The sequence below is a fragment of the Lathamus discolor genome, chromosome 4, assembly GCF_037157495.1.
Source record: "Lathamus discolor isolate bLatDis1 chromosome 4, bLatDis1.hap1, whole genome shotgun sequence".
Lineage (NCBI taxonomy): Eukaryota > Metazoa > Chordata > Aves > Psittaciformes > Psittacidae > Lathamus > Lathamus discolor.
In genome coordinates, this window is record NC_088887.1 from 125,429,597 (window position 1) to 125,439,682 (window position 10,086).

A 10,086-nucleotide genomic window follows, 5' to 3' on the forward strand; every position below is an offset into this window, starting at 1 on the left:
CTTGTCCTATCACTACAGTGATGTAGCAGCCCCTTCCTTTGCCTCACGTCCACGTGTGCTTCCTAGCAAAACCCACCCTCTCCAGCATCCAATCTCCTTTTGGGGTGAATCCAGGAGTTTGAGTTATTATTGCAATGATCAGCTTCACTCCCCATTAAAAATCTCACTCTCTTTGGTAACTACCAGTGGGCAAACGCTGTTATATCCCCTCTGCTGCTTAGAATTGCTCTGCGCAAGCTCAGGTAGATACGTACCTGGCAGCAACGCAGAGTTATACCTTCCTTTACATAAACTAAAAGCTAATTTTCCCCTGGGGCAAAGGCTTTTCCAGCACTTTAAATCCCATCCACTCCCTTTTGTCACTCCTGCCTTTATCATTTGCTCAGCCAAACATCCGTCTGTCCATCCCCTCCATTGCCTCTGTGGGTATCCGGAGAGCCAAGGGAAATAATCTGGCCGTGGGTCCCCATTCCCCACCTCTCCCCCTGCCCAATAATAGGTTCTGTGATGTGGATTTCTGTCGACAGAGCGAGACGCCCGGCTCTCTCCTCCTTGATGAACACGTCCCGCGAGGACAATGATGGAGTTCCTGCGCAATTTTTACCGCTGACCTTTCCTCCTCTGTGGACAGGGAATGTGTCTCCCAGCGAAGGCCGAGGGGACAGCGGAGCGCGTGTTATAACGCTGGAAAATGTGACTCTGTCTTTGTGGAATGCCATTTTCTTCCCCCTTCTTTCCTTCCCTTTTTTTCTTCTCTCCCCACTCCCCATTAGGAAAAAGGCAGCGCTGAAAACGTGAATATATAAGGCAAAAAATCACCGTCTGCTCCTCCTCCCCTCCGCTTCCCAGCCCCGTCTGAACAAGCAGCCGTGCTGTTAAATGCTTTTACCTGCTGTGTCCGAGTCAAAAGTTAAATAATGTGTGAACGAACGTGGAAGGGAAAACAAGAGGCAGAGAGGGAGCACGGGAGAGAGCCCCCTTTTACAACAAGATAATTGTTCCGTTATGAGAAGCAAATAACACGCTGCTCGTCCCCGGCTCTGTGTCCGTGACATCTTGACAGGTACATCTGAAGTCAATTACGGGCCTCTCACTGCGTTTCGCTCCGCTGCTGGGGCTGGATCCCGCAAACACACGTCCCAGAGCATCACCCCTTGGCAGCCGGCGCTTGCTCTTTGGAGCTCAGTGGGTTTGCAAAGGGGTTGGTTTGCTTTCTATGGGCCATTGTGGCTACAGAAATGGCTTTGCCAAGAGGCTGGGGCATCCCAGCTGGCTGTGAATAGTGAGTTGGATGCTGGTGTCAAGGGAACTGCCTTTCCCCCATGCCTACAATGAGGAGTTCCTGCCAAAATAAGAGAGGTTTATTATTCTTGCTAGCTAAATAGCGCACTTGCCACATCTTTTCTTCCTGGGGCTTGCTTGCTGCTCCTTGGTGCTGGGAAGCTTTTGCTGTCTAAGCTGATGCGTTCCTGTTTGCATACAGATGCTGGTTTAACCCCAAGTGTTTCCACCGTTGCCAAATCTCCTTTACCAGCACTCTTTCCTCCTGCAAACCCTCTGCTGGATCACCCATCCCACCTTCACCCGCATGGAAGGGTGTCCTGAGTGTCTCAATTACTTGTAATGGCTAGTAGTTGAGTCAATGTGGTAAATGAAAGGGCTCTTGGTCCTTTCTGAGCATGGATTTCTCTCAACTGCATCAGCTACCAGATGTCTTTGAGCTGCCTTTGTGTTTGATGGAGAGTTTATCGGAAAGCAGTTCATCTGTCTTCTCCCATGGCTGCATTTAGAAGAGGTGTGTCAATGTGTCACTCTTTCTGTGCTGACTGTAATGGAAGCTGGACACGATTACCTCAGATGGAGGGGACATGGGATGAATGTGTTTGGTCAGATGTCTCCTGTCCCATGCATAGAAATCTGTGGTGCACTCATTAAGAATGCTTATTTAGTCTTCTTTTTTAACATCACTTTTATTGTGGCTCGTATTCAAAGAGATGAGGAATTTGATGAGTGGAAGAGAGGGTTTCCCTTCAAACTTTCCCCCCAGAGCTGCGTATGTCATGATGGATCTGAGTTTCTTAAAGGGAGGGAGTAAAGAGCCTGTACATGCATGGAACAAAAGGGACAACGTCTCTTCTGTTGCCCATGTTGGGTGGCCTGAGCTGAGAGCCACCAAGACAAAATGGGTTTGTCTGCATTGCTGACCAGGAGGACACTAGAAGATGAGCTTGAGACCATCCTGATGGGCCACACTCCTCATCCCGCTACCCCATGCCCAGCCTGGAGTGAGCATACTCAGGTCCTCATGAGCAGGGAGTGTGAATATGAACCTGTTTTGTACCCTTCTGTCTTATGTATAGACCTATATAGCATTATCCCAGCAGGCTTCACACCCTCAAGCATAGGTTTCGTGCTAGAAAACACCACTCCGGTGGTCTGCAGCACACCCGCATTGTATTTCAGACAGCTTAACTTGGCCAAAACACACAAAACAGTTGTTATGTCTTGGGGCCAGAGGGGCAACACGTGAGCTGGGGGAAAGCCGGTGTTGTGTGCAGTGTAAGGGGGATGTGCTCCAGAAAGGGACACCCACTGCTCCATAGCCCTTGCCTCAGGGCCAGAACATTTGCTAGGCCCCTCTTATTTGGCAGTATAACCATGACCTATGAGTCTTTATATGTCTCTTTATATGATCTTCATGCATACCTCAACATTAATGCAGCTCCATGGGTGAAGATGTCTGGCTATACCCACGAAACTAGGCTATGAGGAGTGAAAAAGTGCTGAAGACTTGAGATCTACAGTTCAAAGAGAGGTTTTCTGGTCCTGTAGACCTGCCCTTGGTTGGCATGTGGTAGGTGCTCCCTAAGAGCGAGTTGAAACATCAATGGAGATATAGGCCCTCCCCTTGGAGAGGTGCGATGGTGAGGAAGACCATGAAAAGCTTCCCCCCACCCTTAAGTCTGTGTTGTTGGACTTCTGCTTCAGCTTTGAAGTTCAAATAAAAGCAGAAACTTGAAAGAAAACCTCATCCATAGCTCCCCAGAGGCAGCTTCACCCTTGCAGCCATAGTGAGACCACAAGCTGTTTGCTTGGGGAGGTGTACCTTGCCCTGCAGAGTCTCACCTCCATCTCAAAACCCCAAGTCCATATGATCTTTGTCTGCCCAGCGTTTAGCTTTTACATTTGACCCCTCTAATAATGCCATTACTCTTCATAGAATCATAAAATCACAGAATGGTTTGGGTTGGAAAGGACCTTAAGATCACCCAATTCCAACCCCCCATGCCTCACACTAGACCATGTCACACAAGCCTCCGTCCAACCTGGCCTTGAACACTGCCAGGGATGGAGCATTCACCACTTCTTAGGGCACCCTGTGCCAGGGCCTCACCACCCTCACAGTAAAGAACTTCTTCCTTGTATCTGACCTAAACTTCGCCTGTTTCAGTTTAAACCCATTCCCCCTTGTCCTATCGTTAATATCCCTTGGTCATCTTCATTAATACAATGAATGTCTTATCTCTTTTTCTCTGAGGATGAATTTTGCTGAGTCCATTCAGCTCTTACTTTAAGGTACGTTATGGATTTACTGTTACCAGTGCTTTCTGTCTTTCTAACTTGGATGAAACCTCCACAAAGACAATAATCAATCGTGAGTAAATACACATTGCCACGCACTTCACAACAGGTTTACAACCTGGACACCCTCAAGACTTCTAAGTAAAGACCATATGGGTTTTTTTTTCCCCAAATACTTCGTTTGGAAGGTGTTCCTGGAAGACCAGGGCTCAGCGACGGGGTTGGGAACCGACTGAACAAGACCCGTAGCCATGCTTATGGGATTGCGAGCATTTTTAATGCTCTTGGAGAAAACACCAAACAAAATAGTTTGGAATTAGGTTGAAGGCACTTTCTCAAGGCTTATTTTTTACCCAGAGGCAAAATATATCAGGCAAGACTCTTGTCTTTCCATCGCTCACAGATAGAGGGGAAGGGAGCTCATTTGATGTTCGCTCTGAGTAGACCTGCCTCGAGCCTACCATGCAGTTTTAATATTAGCCCTAAAAGCATTCCAGGTACAGTTCTAGATGCTGGAGGGATTTCAGAAATGCTTTTGTGCTGCATGCCAAACTGCTCAAAGCAGGGCTCCACTGTGTCATCAGTTTTCAATCAAGCCTCTCCGTGCCTCTTTTTGGGAGCTGCTAAAAGAGTTCCACGTAAAATGGTGAGCAAAGACTTTCCATAGAGCCGAAAAAATGAGGTTCCTCATCGCAGCTGCTGTAGGTGGGTTGGGGTGCTCTGCTGAAGGACCTGGTCCCGTCTGGGTTCATATGGCAGTGGTGAGAAGAGGGGAATACTTTAGTTTGGCTTAGTTTGCACATTAGCTGGGTTTTGCACCAAATTTGATTGCCATATTTTACAATTCCATCCCAAGCAGGAAATCTAGACTATGGATCAGTGGCTGCCCTAATTTTTATTGGCAAATCATGATCTTTATTGGTGGAATTATGAGCTAGCTGGGCTTTACAGTCTTGTGTAATGAAGCCAATATATTACTACCGGCATGATGTTTTAAATTTAATGTAGCAAAGAACAAAGGTTGCTTTCTCCTTGCTTTTCTTCTCTTTCTTTCTCTTTCTTTCTTCCCCTTTCTTTCTCTTTCTTTCTTTCCCTTTCTTTCCCTTTCTTTCTTTCTTTCTTTCTTTCTCTTTCTTTCTTTCTTTCTTTCTTTCTTTCTTTCTTTTTCTTTCTTTCTTTCTTTCTTTCTTTCTTTCTTTCTTTCTTTCTTTCTTTCTTTCTTTCTTTCTTTCTTTCTTTCTTTCTTTCTTTCTTTCTTTCTTTTTCTTTCTTTCTTTCTTTCTTTCTTTCTTTCTTTCTTTCTTTCTTTCTTTCTTTCTTTCTTTCTTTCTTTCTTTCTTTCTTTCTTTCTTTCTTTCTTTCTTTCTTTCTTTCTTTCTTTCTTTCTTTCTTTCTTTCTTTCTTTCTTTTTCTTTCCTTCCTTCCTTCCTTCCTTCCTTCCTTCCTTCCTTCCTTCATTTTATTATAAAAAGGAGGATGGAGCACCGACCCTTCCTCTGGGAGTCCCAGAGTGGTTTGGGTTGGAAGGGACCTTAAAGCTCATCCAGCTCCAACCCCTGCCACGGCCATGGACACCTTCCACTGGAGCAGCTTGCTCCAAGCCCCTGTGTCCAACCTGGCCTTGAGCACTGCCAGGGATGGGGCAGCCACAGCTTCTCTGGGCACCCTGGGCCAGCGCCTCAGCACCCTCACAGGGAAGAGCTTCTGCCTAAGAGCTCAGCTCAGTCTCCCCTCAGGCAGGCTCAAGCCATTCCCCTCGGCCTGTCCCTACGGGCCCTTGTCCAAAGTCCCAGCACCTCCATTCCTAAGCCAGGATCAAACCCACTGAGTTGCTCAGCAGGACTTTGTGTTTCACTTCCAAAAAAGCTTAATAAAAAAATAAATAATAATAAAAAAAAAGACCTTTTTGTGACATTTTTTGTGTATTTTTGTCATGTTTTCAGAATGAGAGTGTTCACAGCAGTGATGTAAATGATGAGAGGATCAGGCCCCCGATGCTGCCAGAGGTGTTGCTGTAGCGAGAGGAGCACATCTGGCTTCTCAGATCCTGGGACCATGGGTTGGCAGCACGAGCAACAAGAAGGAGCTGTGCTTTACTTGTAAACCACACCAAGTTATGGTGGTGTCACCACAGAACCATAAACGTCGAGTCCCACAATGCCCATTTTGCAGCCTCCATCCAGCCCAAAGCCTCGCTTCAATATTGCTTGCACATAATCTTCGGTTTGTAACATTTGCTTAATTCCTTCTTGTTAAAAACCCCAGAGGAAGAATAGGCTAGTCCTAACCTCTTCTGGCCTGCAGTTCTGAGCTATTAATCTGTCATGTCAGCATATTTTATTAATACTCTTTTCCTGCGGACGAGAGGTGGAATACATCATAAGTCACTTACCATCTGCTGTGCAAGTGCGTTGTAAAGTATCTTTCTTCCATAGATTATTGCTTTGATAGATTAGGGGCTTGTACAGCCGTGATGCCTCATCCCATCAATTTTAAGCTCCCAGAAGAGCCTTCACGGCTGAAGTATCTGATCAATGTAAAAGTCTTCAACAGCATCCCACTGTGCCTCTGAGGGCTAAGAGAGTGCTATTACACCCACTTTCCAGATGAGGACATGGTGTCCCAGGTTTCTGATGCACTGCTTAAATAGACTGTTTTCTCCTTCTCTTCCATCCCTGGCAGTGGGGAGAGATATGCAGGTCTAGAGTGGAACAGCCTTTTCTACAGGTTGGATCAGGGATGGATCTGGATTCTAGAGGTGCCTCGTAGCATCTCAGCCTGTGAGCCATCTGCTCTGCATTTTGGAGCTTGAACACATCTACACCACCAGCTGCTATGGCCAGAGCTGCATCATTGCAGTTGCTGTATTACAGACCTTGCCAGAGCAGCAGCATCTGTGTGTGCAAAGCTCACCCACTGCTGTCAGAATCCACCTCACACTGTTTTAGCTCTATTTAAACCTCTGTGCTTAAGTATGGCGAATTGTGCTGAGATTACAAAAGTGAGAAAGAGGGAGGCACCAGGACAGAAGGGGTTTATTTCCCCCCTAAAGAAGGCAGCTAAAGAAGGGGGATGACCCTGAAGTGTCTTGCTCCATCTCACTGCAACTGCAAGATGGTGTCATCCCTTTCATTGCACTTATTTATTCGCATTTACAGAGATGAGGCATCTGTGAGCAGCTGATACATCAGCAGTTTCTGTTCTGCCTTCCCTGATGCAATGTCTCACAGCACCTCCGTGGCCTCCTTTGGCCTCACTTCAACAGCTCCACGTTCCTCTTGTGTTATTGCCCCAGAGCAGAGGGGGAACCGTATCCTGGGCTGCATCAAAAGGAGCGTGACCAGCAGGGCGAAGAAGGTGATCCTGCCCCTCTGCTCTGCTCTTGTGAGACCTCACCTGGAGCATTGTGTGCAGTTCTGGTGTCCTCAACATAAAAAGGACATGGAACTGCTGGAACAAGTCCAGAGGAGGCCACGAGGATGAGCAGGGGACTGGAGCACCTCCCGTATGAAGACAGGCTGAGGAAGTTGGGGCTGTTCAGCCTGGAGAAGAGAAGCTGCGTGGAGACCTCAGAGCAGCCTTCCAGTATCTGAAGGGGGCTACAAGGATTCTGGAGAGGGACTCCTCATTAGGGACTATAGTGATAGAACAAGGGTAATTGGTTAAAACCTAAACAGGGGAAGTTTAGATTGGATATAAGGAAGAAGTTCTTTACTGTGGGGGTGCTGAGGCACTGGAATGGGTTGCCCAGGGAGGTTGTGAGTGCTCCATCCCTGGCAGTGTTCAAGGCCAGGTTGGATACAGTCCTGGGTGCCATGGTTTAGTGTGAGGTGCCCCTGCCCATGGCAGAGGGGTTGGAACTGGGTGATCTTAAGGTCCTTTCCAACCCCAACTATTTCTATGACTCTATGGTTCTATAATCCCCTCCTTGAAGAGCTTTCTGAGCTGCTGGTACATCTGAGCCACTGACTGCATGAGTTTGGCCTCTGAAACCAGCAGTTTCTGATGTACTGGAGCTGGTGTCAGACCTGAAAACCACCTGAACTGAAGTGGTCCTTTTGGGAATACTCAGTCTTTCTGAGGAGGGCTCGGAAAACAAGGGCTGATCAAAGGCCTGATTGAACAAGATGTAGAGCAAGGGGCACAAAGTGCTTTTGAGTGCTGTACATCAAGTTAAACTTCATAAGCCTGGGGTTTTGTATGAAAGCGTGCATTAGCTGCATAAAGAAATTCAGTGTGAAGAGCTCAGGAACAGATCAAACATGAGGCACCCATGAAGATGGGGGATAAAGATGTCAATCAAAGGAATAAGGCTTATCAGTCTGTAGTCCAAGAGTTGCTGAGAGGCCATGGTCGTTGGGATGTAGCATTGCCCATCTGGATTTTCCCTGTATCTTGCCCTCCAGATACCACAAATCAAAGTGGACCACCCCTCCTTGCTGCCCCTAAGCACTCATCTCCCTCATCTTGGCATGCTTAGCACCCCAAAACCCTCACCTACCCAAAAGCAGTTCAGCATTCTCAGGGTTAAATCAGATTTGGTACCCAACCAAGACCTGGCAGCTGAATTTTAGCCCAGCATGAGACTTTTTATGATCAAATTATAGACCCCAGAAAAAGAAGAAAATATACCCCAAAAAGTCCAGCCTGAGGTTTATAATGGAAATCATGACAGAGCCCTGATTGTAGTAGCAGGAACAGCATCACTCTTGCACAGTCGTAAACTGGTACTGTCCTGCGGGGTATTGTAAAAGGAAATAAAGGCGTCTAAAGTGCGCTTGGTACCCACAAAACCTCTTAGGGGGTAGGTGCCATGACTGGATGGGAAAAGGGCTGCTTGCCAAGATGAACTTTAAAGGATTAAATCCACTCCCTGGTGTAAAGTGTCGTCCATGGTGTCCCTGTATCCCTGTGATGAGGGAGGTGAGATGCTGAACTGGTCCATTTGCAGGGCTCATGGTGGATTTTTGCCCCGTTGAGGCAGGTAAAATGAAACATGTCCTTTTCCAGGATGGGTGGTTGTCTATGCGTGAGTAAATTCAAATCACAGTGAGCTAACCAGTGTTGGACCGCAGTGATACTCTGCTCTTGTGAGACCTCACCTGGAGCATTGTGTGCAGTTCTGGTGTCCTCAACATAAAAAGGACATGGAACTGCTGGAACAAGTCCAGAGGAGGCCACGAGGATGATCAGGGACTGGAGCAGCTCCTGTATGAAGACAGGCTGAGGAAGTTGGGGCTGTTCAGCCTGGAGAAGAGAAGCTGCGTGGGGACCTCAGAGCAGCTTCCAGTGTCTGAAAGGGGCCTATAGGGATGCTGGGGAGGGACTCTTCATCAGGGACTGTAGTGACAGGACAAGGGGTAACGGGTTAAAACTGAAACAGGGGAAATTTAGATTGGATCTAAGGAGGAAATTCTTTCCTGTGAGGGTGCTGAGGCACTGGAATGGGTTGCCCAGGGAGGTTGTGAGTGCTCCATCCCTGGCAGTGTTCAAGGCCAGGTTGGACAGAGCCTTGTGTGGGATGGTTTAGTGTGAGGCGTCCCTGCCCATGGCAGGGGGGTTGGAACTGGATGATCTTGAGGTCCTTTCCAACCCTAACTATTCTATGATTCTATGATTTTTCATAATGTCGGTCTAACAAGGTGGAGGCTCAGCCTTTTCATACAATCATAGAATAGTTAGGGTTGGAAAGGACCTTAAGGTCATTCCAACATTAAAGTAGAAAAGCAAAAAGTAATAAAGTTTCTGCACCTCATCTTTATTATTATCTGGGCCATAAAGGGAGGCAAAGCATTTGTGAGTTGCTTGCAAATCCCAGCTTCTGAACTCCTGCCTTAGATGCTGAGTTTGCAACAAGTTTGGTCCATCCTCTCCAGGACCTCTTAAAGATCTAGTGTGAAGAATCCCTGCCCATGGCAGGGGGGTTGGAACTGATCTTAAGGTCCTTTCCAACTCAAACCATTCTGTGATTCTATGGAGCAGAAATGATGTTAGGCTCCAGGAGAGAGAATGATACAATAAAGAACAAAATACTCACATGTTATTGCCTTACTCACCCATGGTTTCTTGAGTATGACTTATGGAAGCTTCGATTTACACTGGTGCAAGCTTTATCTGCCTCTGTCTTGGCCAGCTCATTCTTAATACCGAGACCTATGGGCCTCTGCTGACTTTCTTGGTTAAATAAATTCAAGCAAATATAAACGTTAATGGAAGGCTCTTTATTTATGGCTAGAGTGGAGCACAGCCTCTTACACCATGGGTCCGATCCAAAACCCATTAATCCGAAGCCTACCGACATCCCTTCATCAGGCCCTATCTTTGGGCTTTTCCTTCTCACTATAAAAGGGGCAGTTCAAAGTTCACTTTAAACCCGATTACATTATCCCACAAAAGCCATTCTGCACAAAACTCCCAGCCTTTGGCACCTCCGGGGAGGCCGAGCATCGGGATATTTTAGTGGCTGTTGTTTGAAGGCTGAAGATATTCCTCCCGCAGCGATGC